General features: G+C 39.5%; 1 long non-coding RNA gene across 3 annotated transcripts in view; it reads left to right on the forward strand.

Annotated features, from left to right (window-relative positions):
• LOC130542574 (uncharacterized) overlaps nt 1-13,595 on the forward strand; it is a 67,516-nt gene that overhangs the window by 15,384 nt on the left and 38,537 nt on the right. For 2 of the 3 annotated variants that reach the window (XR_008957227.1, XR_008957229.1), the window contains one exon: nt 3,493-3,643. This is a non-coding gene — a long non-coding RNA (uncharacterized LOC130542574). Of the gene's footprint in view, nt 1-1,219; nt 1,254-3,492; nt 3,644-13,595 lie in introns of all 3 variants that reach the window. The other variant, XR_008957228.1, reaches the window with a different exon arrangement.

A 13,595-nucleotide genomic window follows, 5' to 3' on the forward strand; every position in this document is an offset into this window, starting at 1 on the left:
TTTGTTTTCTTACTTTTTAATGTTTTACATGAAAACCTTCTCCTGTATAAAACCTTGGAATTCAGTGCGATTTCTGGCCACGTTTACAGTAGAACCAAATAATGCTTTCTGGGGAAATCTTTTTTCTTTTTGTAATAAAAGTTTAATTATTAATAAGAACATAACCACACTAAAGAACATTAGAGAAACAAAGCAAGGGGAACACACTCATAATCCCTTTTGCTAAAGTATCATGGTAGCATACTTTCTTATCGTTTGAACTGTTTTATGTGTTTGTAATCATCCAGTTACAGGATTTTGTCACATAATTTTTTGGTAACTTACAGCTTTTTTTTTTTATATAAGATTTCATTTATTTATTTGACAGAGAATGAGAGAGAGCGAGCACAAGCGGCGGGAACGGCAGGCAGGGAGAGAGGGAGAACCAGGCAGAGGCAGAGGGAGAAGCAGACGCCCTACTGAGTAAGGAGCCCGATGCAGGACTCAATCCCAGGACCCTGAGATCATGACCTGAGCGGAAGGCAGATGCTTAACTGACTCCAGGCTCCCGCATCATGTCTTTTTCCCCACAGTGCTACATAATCATATTTTTAAAAAACTGAATAATATTCCATCGGTTATGGTTCAGCATCTGGTTTAACCAATGTTCACTTTAACCATTCCAATAGCCTGCTTCCATTTTATGCTGTTGTTGTTATAAACAACACTTAAGTGTTAAAATATAGCTTTTCAGTATAAAATGTTTGAAAATTAAAGGTGGTAAGGGGCTCCTGCCTGGCTCAGTCAGTACAGCATGTGACTCTTGATCTCAGGTTTGTGAGTTCAAGCCCCACATTGAGTGCTGACATTACTTAAAAAAAATTAAAATCCTTTACTGAACTCCACATCTGAAACTCATGATGTACTATATGCTGGCTAGTTGAATTTAAATTAAAAAAAAAAAACTTAAAAAATAAATAAAATAAAAACTAAAAATAAATTTAAGGTGATTTATATCAAATACAAAATTTGTATAAAGCATATATGAACAACGTAAAGCTTAATAATAAAATGAACAACTTAGTATCCACTTCCAACTTAAGAAATAAAACATTGCCCGTACCTTGGAAGCCTGCCTGTGTGCTTCTCCCTGGTTGCATACTTCTCTCTTCTCCCCTATAGAAATAACCTCAAGTCTAAATGTTTTGTTTATTTTTAAATATTTTTCATCTTTCCCTAGGGTAGATATTTTCTAGGAGAATTTAATAATTAAGGTAAGTGTGTTGTAGTTATTCTTATTAGGGTGGTGGTGGTGGAAAGCATTGGCTTATTTTCCTTCAGAAATTATCAGGCTTAGCACACTCAAGTAGGCAGGGCGGGCCCACACACCAGAGAAAAATTTGCCTCATAAGGAGGTGCAGTCTGTGACAGTTTTCTGCCGTATGAGGATATTAAGGGTTAGGACTGAGAACCCTTCTAGTACATGGAGGATTCTGGTTTACTTAGATGAGGGTTACCCTCCCTCCTCTCAGGCCTTTCTCCATTCTCTAGTTATTTTGGTTTGGGTTCTTATTATTTTAATTACTCATTCATTTAAAATACGCAGGTCTTTTTGTTCAGCCTATTGGTGTCTCTCTTCTAGGATAAATGCCAACATAATTGTGTTCAACTTTACCTAGCCCCAAGGAATCAGATGGGTCAGGTCTTACTTGTCAGTTTTGAAAATGGAGAAACTACATTTAAAAATAATTGGCCAATAATAGAACTAATAAGGGTGGTTAGCTTTCAGGTCAATAGTAAAAGGCCCAAACTAGTGATTCTGATCACTTCCATCAGAATCAGTTTAAGATACTTGGTAAATTCAGCGATAACTGTACTTGAGTCCTACCAAATCATAAACTCTAGATTTGGGGCCCAGGAAGCTACAGTTTAATAAGCACCACAGATGACTTTCAGTACCCTAAACTTGAGAAGCACCACCTTTGCTCAGGGGCAGAAACCAAAAAAAGTGATACAGTAAATATTCCCATTATTTTCAAGTACGTTTCTATCTGTTTAGCACTGACATGTAGGGTTGAGTGGCCATTTAGTGATCCTTTCTGTGGGACCCACTGTCACAGATTTTGCTAGACAAGAATGGAAAAACCCTATCTAGGGCCATACCACCCAGAACATTCCTGATCTCAGAAGCTAAGCAGGGGTGGGCCTGGTCAGTACTTGGATAAGGGAATTGAAAAACCCAGTTTTTTACTTATATTTTGAAATATTAATACCATAGGAGAAGTTACACTTCAAGTGAGGTCTAGGAACCACCTTAATTATTTGTATCAAATTAGCAGTAAATTTCATTGACTCTGACCAAGAGCAAGAATGAGATACCGGATGAATGCAGGTGAAAGCATTTGCCTGAAGCAAAGCCCAGGGTTCAGTGACAGTTTGTGCCAAGCACACTCTGTTTTCTTCCCAGTTTGGAGTAGTGCCCTTTGTCTGTGACCTTGATACTCAGAATTGTTTTGTGCAGCCATTAGTCTGCATAGCACTGGTTTTGCTTTCTAATTGTCTTTGAGACAGGAATCCTTATGATCTCACCAAATCTGGAGGGACAAAGGACAGAAGTGCACAGAAATTAGTTGTTGAAAAGCCAAAAGACAAGACTTGGAAAAACAGTAGAAAGATAGAAGTAGAAAGCCAAGTGGAGTCTGGAAAGAAACATTAGAAGTAACCTGAGAGACACGGACATTCTTCACATTCATTCTCAATTAATATAGCTTGGGAGGTTGCTAAGCAAAACCCTTCTGAGAATTGAACCTGAGATCCTATTTAATACACATTTGCTGTATGGAACAGTGAAGGAACCCTCTAGTTGAAAATCAGTTGCTCTGTGAAAATGATCCTTACTAAAATAGTTATTACTGAAACTGCATGATATCTGACAGAGGTTCTCTCACTTTTTTCATTTCATTTTTCTACGTTAGCAGAAATGTGCCATATTTAAGAACCCAGCAATGATAATTAGGAATATTACACACTTCAATATTAATATGTTTAGATTTTCTTAAAATTTGAACATAATATTTAACTCAGAAAAAATGAAGATGAACCAGTTGGTGAATGTCAAATAGGCTGTAAATATACTAAGAATCTTCAATTTTAGTAATAAGAATAATAGTGACAACATGAATAAGGGGGAAAAATCAAATACTAAACTATATGTATATTTTACATTTTATGGAGACTATTAAAATAACATCTTAAAGTAAAGTAGCATATCCAAGGTATCTTTTTTTTTTTTTTTTTAAGATTTATTCACCCATTTTAGAGAGAGAGCACAAGCAGGAGAGGCAGAGGGAGAAGGAGAGAAAATCCCAAGCAGACTCCGATCTGAGTGCAATCACCACCATTTGATCACAACCCAAACTGAAATAAGAGTTGGACACTTCACAGACTATGCCACTCAGATACCCCCAAGGTATCTTTTTTTTTTTTTTAAGATTTTATTTATTTATTTGACAGAGCACACAAGCAGCGGGAGCAGCAGAGGGAGAGGGAAAAGCAGGCTCCCTGTTGAGCAGGGAGCTCAATGTGGGGCTCAATGCCAGGATGCTGGGATCATGACCTGAGCCAAAGCCAGACAACCTACTGAGTCACCCAGGTGCCTCCCAAGGTATATTTTTAATGTTTATTTGGTGATCTGCATTTTGGGTTAAGTTCTGTCTCTGCAATACAAAATAATGTCAAACTGATGTCAATAATATTTATGAAGAGAAACTATGAATACATAAGATAGTAATAATTTAGCAGTTAAGGAATTTCAGACCAATAACCAATACCATAGTGATTGATGAAAACACTAAAGTTGGGATAAAGCAGGTTTCTCACTTTACTGAAACTTATAAGCAAAATTCTTTTTTTGTTTTTAAAGATTTTATTTATTTATTTATTTATTTATTTATTTATTTATTTATTTGACAGAGACAGCCAGCGAGAGAGGGAACACAAGCAGGGGGAGTGGGAGAGGAAGAAGCAGGCTCCCAGTGGAAGAGCCTGATGTGGGGCTTGATCCCAGTATGCTGGGATCACGCCCTTAGCCAAAGGCAGACGCTTAACGACTGCGCCACCCAGGTGCCCCCCCCCCTTTTTTTAAGATTTTTTATTTATTCATTTGAGAAAGAGAAAGCAGGAGCTCAAGCGGCAGGGGTGGGGGGTGGGGGGGGAGGGATATGGTCAGTGGGAGAGGGAGGAGCAAATTCCCTGCTCAGCACAGAAGCCTGATGTAGGGCTCAACTCCAGAAACCTGGGATCATGACCTGAGCCAAAGGCAGCCACTTAACCAACTAAGCCACCCAGGTGCCCCTAGGGAAATTCTAGACACTGTTCAAAAACAGAAATCTTATGTATAGTTAGAAGAAATTACAGATGAATATGAATCTGATGCCAGGTAGAGTTTTCCTAAGCAAAAAAAAAAAAAAGGACAAAGAACAATAAAGGCAAAAAAATAAATGAATGAAAATAATACCTTCGACTACATAAAAATGTAAAACTTATTTATATAAAAACACAATGTTAAAGGTAAACAACAAATAAACTGAAGTGACCTTCAAACATGAAAAAATGTTTGAATTCATTATTAATGAAAGAAATAGAAGTGAAAACAATGAGGTACTATTGTTCCGCAACCAAATTACTGAAGATTTAGAATAATGAAAATACTCAGCACTGAGTAAATGCAATGAAATGGGAAGGTGTTTTTAAAATAAATTTATTTATTTATTTATTTATTTTAGTAATGTCTACCTCCAATTTTGGGCTTGAACCCATGACCCTGAGATGAAGAGTCCCATGATCTTTTTTTTTTTTTTTTTAAAGATTTTATTTATTTATTCATTTGTTGGGGACTGAGAGAAAGAGAGCACCAGCAGTGGGAGCAGGAAGCAGAGGGAGAAGCAGACTCCCCACTAAGCAAGGAGCCTGATGCAGGACTCCATCCCAGGACCTGGGATCATGACCTGATCCGAAGGCAGACACTTAACTGACTGAGCCAGCCAGGCATCCCAAGTCCAATGATCTTCTGACTGAGCCAGCCAGGGGCCCAGAAATGGGAACTTTTTAACATTATTTGTGGGAATGCCCTTTTTGGTGAGTAATTTGTATCAAAATTTGTTTAAGTATACATACCCTCTGATTCATCATTTTTCCAGCGGCATTTATACTAGAATGGGAAAGAAATAGGGGTATGAATAAAAATGAACAGGAATGTTCAGAACAGCTTTTTATATAGTATTGAAAAATTGAAACAACAAAGATCAAGAAAATGATGTAAGTATATTCATAAGATACACTAATACTAAATGATCATGAAAACTCATATTTTTCTCACAAAATGTTATAAGTGAAAAGAGCACTAAAAATAGTAGATAAAGTCTGATCCCAATTTTTAGAAGTATATACATATTTGTAGAAAAGGAATGGAGGAATATCCACTAAAATATTTATGGTTGTTTCTTCCAGATGATGGGATTCTGAGTTATTTTTACCTTATTGTATGCTTTTTGAAATTTTTTATAATAAACACATATACTTATAAAAATCATTTTAAAAGCAAACATTTTAGGTCAAACAACAGTGTTAACAAGTTAAAGAGAATGACATTCAAATTATTTCCTACATCTTTGCCTCTGACTCACAAGGAAATTTTGCTTCTAAGCAGATTCTGATCTGTATTAAAACAGAGGCTGGTTTAGATTTTTTGTTTCCTGAGAGAGGAAGCAGAAGATAATGCGGTAAGTGACTTTTTCACCTGACAGAAACTTTATTCCATGCCAGACATACACACACACACACACACACACACACACACACACACACACACACACACTCCTATACCTGGACTCTTTTGAAAAAAATAATAGCAAACTCCAGATAGCATCTTAATCATGGTAGAGCTCATGGTAGAGCTCATGGGATACACAAGCCCTAAACTTCCTTAAGGATGTCCCTAATACTAATTCTAATTCTGAAGCTGGCACTTCTTGTCAATGCTTGGATGTTGTTGAAATGCTTTGGACAAAAATACCCTTATCTGTTCACTGATGAACAACTCATGGAATTACTATCAAACATCTATCCAGAATACATGAAACTCCTAGTAATAAAGAAACATAAGGTGTAGGGGAGGAAAGCTTTTCCTCCACTCTCTTAGGGTCCCTGACTGGGCCTGAGTATTAAACTGACAAAGACAGATTAATAGGAGAAAATCTATCTATTTATATTTTTTTTATTTATTTATTTATTTATTTATTTATTTATTTATTTATTTGACAGAGAGAAAGCAGGAGCACAAGCAGGGGGAGTGGCAGGCAGAGGGAGAGGGAGAAGCAGACTCCCCTCTGAGCAGGGAGCCTGATGTGGGGCTCTCCATCCCAGTACCCTGGGGTCATGAACTGAGCCAAAGGCAGACACTTAACTGACTGAGCCACCCAGGTGCCCCCAAATTTACTTAATATAAGTTTTACATGACATGGGAGCCTTCATAAGGAAATGAAGACTGAAGAAGCACAATTAAGCCTGAGACTTTTTATACTAGGTCTGACAAAGAGTAGAAAGGCATGGAAAGCTGTGGTAGAACATTAGGGTATGAGCTAAGGGTAGTAACCGGGGGAGAACTCAGCAAAGCCAATTTGGACTCCTCCCAGCATTCCTCCATCTTCAGAGATTTCCTCTGAGTGTAGGGAGGGCACTTCTCACAAGAGGGTTTCATGACCTGCTTTGGAGGAGCAGAGGAGGTCGGAAGTCCTTCCTGCACCTGCTGTTTCTCAAATTCTTTCAGCTTAAAATACTGAATATGCCTATGAGCCATATTTTGGGGTAGCATGTTCTGAAACCTATGAGAGGGATATAGGAGGGCCTCTGGTGTCTTGATTGTCACCGGTGCCAAATCCATAACCAGGCTTTCTCTGTTCTGTAGTGAAAATGTCAGAGTAAGATTCACAACTGTCATTTTTTGGGGAAATCTCTTCCAGATTATATATAACGTGCTTTTTTTTAGTTTTACCATATGAAATTAGGGTGATATCATAAGTGATCTGTCAGTTTTTTTAAAGTTCTTTTTTGTCAAAATAAAAAATTGGGTTCTGTGCCTGTTGTCTCCTACCACCTCCAATTTTTCTTCAGAAATCTGAAACTAAAAAGTCTGAACACTGTTGATTTCATAAAACTTCCTTATTTTATGAATGAAAAAACTGAGGTTCAGAAGGGAATGGAGATTTGCCCAAGGTTGTACAGTGACAATGGAGATTATTTCTTTTGCCTCGTGGTAACACAGTAAAGAGTCTTCAAGGGCTTATCCTTCTGAATTGGAAAACATTCAGGAAATTTCTTGTAAGCCTCTTTGGGTCAACTTCCACTTTTCAACTAACCATAGGAAAACCAGAAATCACCATCACTTTGAATGTCTTGTTAAAGGAAGTCAGAGGGGCACCCGGGTGGCTCAGTCAGTTAAACATCTGCCTTTAGCTTGGGTCATGATCCCAGCATCCTGGGATACAGCCCCACATCGGGCTCCCTGCTCAGCGGGGAGTCTGATTCTCCCTCTCCCTCTGCTGCTCCCCCCCGCTTATGCTCTCTCTCTCAAATAAATAAAATCTTTGAAAGGAAAAAAAAAAAAAAAGGAAAATCAGCCAGGCAGTAGTTTAGTAGTTTAGTCAGTATAAACAGATTTTATTCAGGAACTATTACAATAGGGGAAAAGAGACCTCACTGTAGAACTCGGCACAGTTCCAAATACAGCATGATCAACTGGGGATTTATAGGTAGAGGATTGGGTGGGGGTCAGTGGATGAAAAATTACTAAAAGGAAACATCAGGGGTAAGGAGGGATTCTGGCTAGACCGACTTAATACAATTCTTGCTAAAGGCAGACCCGGGTGATCAAGGGTGGGGGATTTTCTCTAAACTGACTTAGCAGAATCCTTGCTAAAATTGGATGTTTCAGAAACAGACACAGAAGCCCAAAGGCGAGGCCTACTTAAGAAGAGGGTTCAGAGGAACCTAACTAAAGTTTGGTCAAGGAGAGGGTCTTTGTCAGGCTCTCATTCAGAAGAACAAAGATGCTACAAAGGAACGAAGGCAGGGTAAGTTACTTGAGTGGGAGCACCAAAAAAAAAAGTGATTTCAGAACAGTATCTGCCATCCTTTCCCCTCACCCCATACAAAAGTAAATTTTTTTTTTAAATTTTATATATTTATTTGAGAGAGAGAGAGAGAACATGAGTGGGGTGAGGGGGGTGGAGAGGAGAAGCACACTCCCTGTTGAGCAGGAAGCCCAACGACGCAGGGCTTGGTGGATCATGGCCTGAGCTGAAGGCAGACGCTTAACTGACTGAGCTACCCAGGTGTACCAGAAGTAAATTAATTTTAAATTTCAAAATATACTCAACACAAAGGTCAAAATGCCTCCAGATTATCATTAAATAGCTAACTTCTTATGTAAAAATATTATATAAAATTATATATATAATGTATATATTTATCATTGTTTCCAATTTGCTGTGATGTGGTTTTGGGATATTGGTGAGGTGGTCAGGAGCTGATGACCAAGAAAGAATTCCTGAGGTGTCTTTGGTGCAAAATGGTGGTTTATAAAAGTACAGGAACAGGACCCGAGGGCAGAAAGAGCTGCTGCCCTGGGGTTGTGAGGGGTGGCTGATTATATACTATGGGGTTGCGGGGAGGTAAGGAAAAAGGGAGGTTTCAAAAGGATTTTCATATGTTAAAGAAGACTCCAGGATACCTGAGGCCTTGCCATTGTCAAGTTAAGGTTATTTTTCCCTCTAGCAAGGCATTAACATGAAGATAGTTGGTAGCTTCCTGGAGGAACATTACATTCTGCCCACTTCTAGTATCTGTCAATGGGCTGCAGGTTATAAGGACATTTAATTCTATCTACATTTCCTTCTAGAAGCTAGGTTATTGATGGAAATGCTTTGTTCTTGTAGATTGCTAAAACATTTGTAAACTGAAGGAGACTCAGGTCCTGCAGGATTCTAATCTCCATTAGTTAACTATTTCGTTTTTCCTTTCCTTAGCTTTAGGGCAGCCAGGAGTGCCTGAGGAATGTCAAATATACACCATCTTGGGGGGGGGGGCGGGGTAGGGGTTGTGGGGTGTCAGCTTCTGCTTTGTCCTCAGCTTGCCTTCTGTTCTCTCATCATCTATGTAGATCTCTAGCCCTGGGTTTAAGTCTGCTACTTAAAATCTGCATGATGAATAAATCCCTCTGAGCCTGTTTTCTCATCTATAAAAAGGGTATAGTTCAACTGGCATTGTATATCTCACAGCAGAGTTGTGAATGTAAGGTAGAAAGTGTAGATAGAGTGGTGCCTGGGTGGCTCAGTCAGTTAAGGACCCAACTCTTGGTTTCAGCTCAGGTCATGATCTCAGGGTCCTGAGATCCAGCCCTGCATTGGGCTCTGCACTCAGCAGAGTCTGCTTGTCCCTCTCTCTCTGCTCCTCCTCCCACTCTCCCTCATAAATAAATAAAATAAAATAAAGTATAGATAGAAACTGTAAATTGTAAAAGGCAATATGAATGTTATACTTAAAAATGTAGACAAAAAATATTTTTTCATCATAGCAAACCATCTGTTATAATCATAATATTTATTCAAATGCAAATGAAGCCTTAAACCATCTCTCTTTTTGAGTTTAGTGATAAAATTAGATAATAGCCTTCTGAGAACAATGGCTGCTCCAACAGATTTGGAAAGCAATGTGACCATTTTCATAGAATCCTCTTTTAAGTATTCTGCACTGCACAGCATGGTTCAAGCAAACCATGGGAAATTGCCCATTTTTGTAGGTCAATATGACAGAAAATTAGCAATTCCTTTTGAATCAACTTATTCTAATGCATCAATCTATATAAGCAAAATCCAAAAAGGATTGAAGACCTACTAAAAGTATCAGGGGCTTCTCATAAGTATCTCCAGTGTCTCCTGTGGCTGCACAGTACCTCTAGGAACTGGGTAAATTTTGCCATTCTTATCTTACAAATGAAAAAACTAAGATACAGATTTGCATGTCTATCACATAATCAGGTCAGCCCAAGACTCATTTTGATAACTTCTATGTCCTGTTCAGGCCTCCTTGCTTAGGACAGTGGGGCAGTAGAAGTTTGTTGAATAGACATAACTATTCTTCCCAGAGTTTCAGAAAAACATGTTCTATTGCAGGCTATTGTGAAGGTTCTCCTGGTTCTTCAAGCTTATTATCATGTACCTAACCAGTTCCTTTTCAAACCAGGCTATAAACTTGAAATTCAGCTCCACTGAATTTCCACCTTCTACCTCAAATCGTCAGTCAAGTTTGTTGTTGTTGTTGAAGTTAACTCTACACCTAACAGGGGGCTTGAACTCATGACCCTGAGATTAAGAGTCACATGTTCTACTGACTGAACCAGCCAGGAAACTCGGTCAAGTTTAATCCATTCTACTAATTCAACGTCTCTTCTAATCACTGGGTCTCTCATTCCCTAGTTCAAGTCCTTTGCAAGTTTGCTTGAACAATTACTGTCTTCAAATTGGTCTTCCCAACTCCAAGCTTGATTTCTTACTTTCTGCTTAAAAGATAATACTTTATATCTCCAGGACAGGCTTTTAATGAATGCTCACTGAATCTGTTGGGAAGGAAATTTTTTTCCTCTACTATGGTAGATACTTTGGTTGGTAAATTGATAAAGACGAATTAATGGCAGAAAAACTAATTACATTATAGGGGAGCCCCATTTGAATATGACCTACAAGTAGTCAAGACAGTTGAGGTTTATATGCCATCCTGAGCTAGGGAGGAGACAGGGGTCTGATATTTAAAGAGATGGAAGACAGTGTATAGGAAGATGAGAAGAATAAATGTTTGGTAAACAAATGTTTTGCATGCCATACAGAGACAATGGGACACAGAGAGGAATTGGATCTCTAGGTTTTGAACTTCCCCCTATTTTACCATATCTAGCCCATATTCTTTGTAGTTCTCTCTGGTGATAGTTCTCTTCCTGAACCATGTGCCCTATCTAAAATCTTTTAGCCACTTAAGAGGGAGATAAAAGGTCTTCCTGAGTCTTCTGGGCCTTGACCGACTTCAATTCAAAGTAATCCACATGCCAAAGCAGCACATTTTGGGGAGGCTCATTCTGAACCTGTTCAAATGAATGACTGGGATTAAGAATCAGGCAATGAGGAAAGGGTCATACTTGTGCAGAAGTTCTTTCACATGTCTGGTACTATACTTCAGGTCATTTAATCTTTACAACTCCTGGAGTTTGATGCAGATGACAAGATTTATTACTATGAGTATTCTTTCCTCCTGGCTCTCTAGAGAGAATTTGTCCTTCCCACTTTAGTTTCTTCTCAGTTTTTTTTTTTTTTTTTTTTTTTAATGTAGGCTCCACACCCAGCATGAGCCCAATGCAGGGCTGGATCTCATGACCAAGACCTGAGCTGAAATCAAGAGTTGGATGCTTAACTGACTGAGCCACCCAGGCACCCCAGTTTCTTCTCAACTTTGAAGAAGAATTTTCTCCCTTCCACTCTGGTTCTTAGTGTTTGGTGACCCAGGATTAAGAGAAGAGAGGGAGTCCTCATCAGTCCAGACTGGTGGGGAAGCAGGGTAGTATGTTGGTTTGTAGGGTCTCCTTTGTTATGAAGAATGCAAGCTAAGGACAAAGTGGGGAGAACAACAATTTTAAATAATATACATAATAAAGAACTAAAAGGGGTGGAGGAGGGAGAGAGAAGGTAGAAATAAACCACCCAGCAGGCAGACTAGGGATGAGGAGGGGATTTATCCAGGTTTGAAGAATGGTCTTTAGAGCAGCTTTGGCAAAATAAGAAAGAAGAAAAAGGAGGATTTTAAATATTGCTGTGGGTAACAAATTTGATCTCCTTTATGTTCTTTGAAAAAACAAGTAAGGATGGGAATTCCTCCTGAAAAAAATTGGCTACTGGACCTTGTTTATTTCAAAGTGAAATTGAGCCATGTGGAGTCCACACTGAACAGAAAGGTAGGGCTTGGAGAGCAACCATTTGCTAACATCACACAAACAGTAAAGAACTAAGCCAGAATTTGAACCCATACATCTCCAGATTCAAAAATCTGTCAGTTTTCATTCCCACATGCTACCTGTGGGTCAGAAGAGATCCGCTGAGTTGCACCTCTAAAAATTCCATTAAAGGGGCTCCTGGCTGGATCATTCAGAAGAGCATGCAACTCTTGATCTTGGGGTTGTCACTTCAAGCCCCACATTGGGCGTACAGATTACTAAAAAAATGAAATTAAAAAAAAATCCATTGGCGGTTGCCTGGGTGGCTCAGTCAGCTAAGGGTCCAATTCTTGCTTTCAGCTCAGGTCATGATCTCAGGGTCATGAGAGGGAGCCCTGCTTGGGCTCTGTGCTCAGCGTGGAGTCTGCTTGAGATTCTCTCTCCCTCTCCTGGTGCCCCTCCACCCTGTGTGCAAGCACACACATGCACTCTTTCTCTCTCTCCCCTCTAAAATAATAAATATTTTTTAAAAATCCATTGAAGGGACACCTGGGTGGCTCAGTCAGAGCATCTGCCTTCGGCTCAGGCCATGATCCCAGGGCCCTGGGATCCAGTCTCACATTGGGCTTCTTGCTCAGCAGGGAGTCTGCTTCTCCCTCTGCCTGCTGCCTGCCACTCCCCTTGCTTGTACACTCTCTCTCCTCTCTCTCTCTCTGACAAATAAATAAAATCTTTAAAAAAGAAACCCATAAAAAATCCACTGGAAAAAAAAATCCATTGAAGTTGTAATAGGAAGTCTTGTTCCTAATAGTTGTTGCTCACTTGTGAGCTTTCAACATGAAAATCTTATTTCAGGGATTGTGGGAAACTGGAAAGATGACTCAGTGATGCCTTTCCTTGCCCTGCCACTTCCTTCCTTCCTTCCTTCCTTCCTTCCTTCCTTCCTTCCTTCCTTCCTTCCTTCCTTATTATTTATTTATTTGACAGAGAGAGAGAGCACAAGCAGGGGGAGTGGCAGGCAAAGGGAGAAGCAGGCTTGCCACTGAGCAGAGAGGCCAACACGGGGCCAGATCCCAGGACCCTGAGACCATGACCCGAACAAAGGCAAACACTTAACCAACTGCATCACCCAGGTGCATAAAAGACCTTCAGAGAAACAATATGTTCAAAGCCTAAGGGGATAAAAGAAGAGGCATTCCTGTGAATGTGCTCTATATACAAGCATCACTGGCTCCCACTCTGTCTAGAGAGCGGACAGTATTTTGAATCATAAGGAAATGTTAAGATCTGAATTTAAAAGACTCTGTAGGCTATATTGTCTTAAGAGTTTGGAAATGGAAGGGGCACCTGGGTGGCTCAGTCAGTTAAGCATCTGCCTTTGGCTCAGGTCAGGATCCTAGGGTGCAGTGATCCAGCCCTGCATTGGGCTCCCTGCTTAGCAGGGAGTCTGCTTCAGTCCCGCCCCCTGCTCATGCTCTCTCTCTCTCTCAAATAAAATAAAATAAAATAAAATTAAATTAAATTAAAATAAAAAAGAGTTTGGACATATAAGCATCATTGGCACATAACCGACGCAGGAAAC

Source organism: Ursus arctos, unplaced genomic scaffold (assembly GCF_023065955.2).
Source record: "Ursus arctos isolate Adak ecotype North America unplaced genomic scaffold, UrsArc2.0 scaffold_37, whole genome shotgun sequence".
NCBI classification, from domain to species: domain Eukaryota; kingdom Metazoa; phylum Chordata; class Mammalia; order Carnivora; family Ursidae; genus Ursus; species Ursus arctos.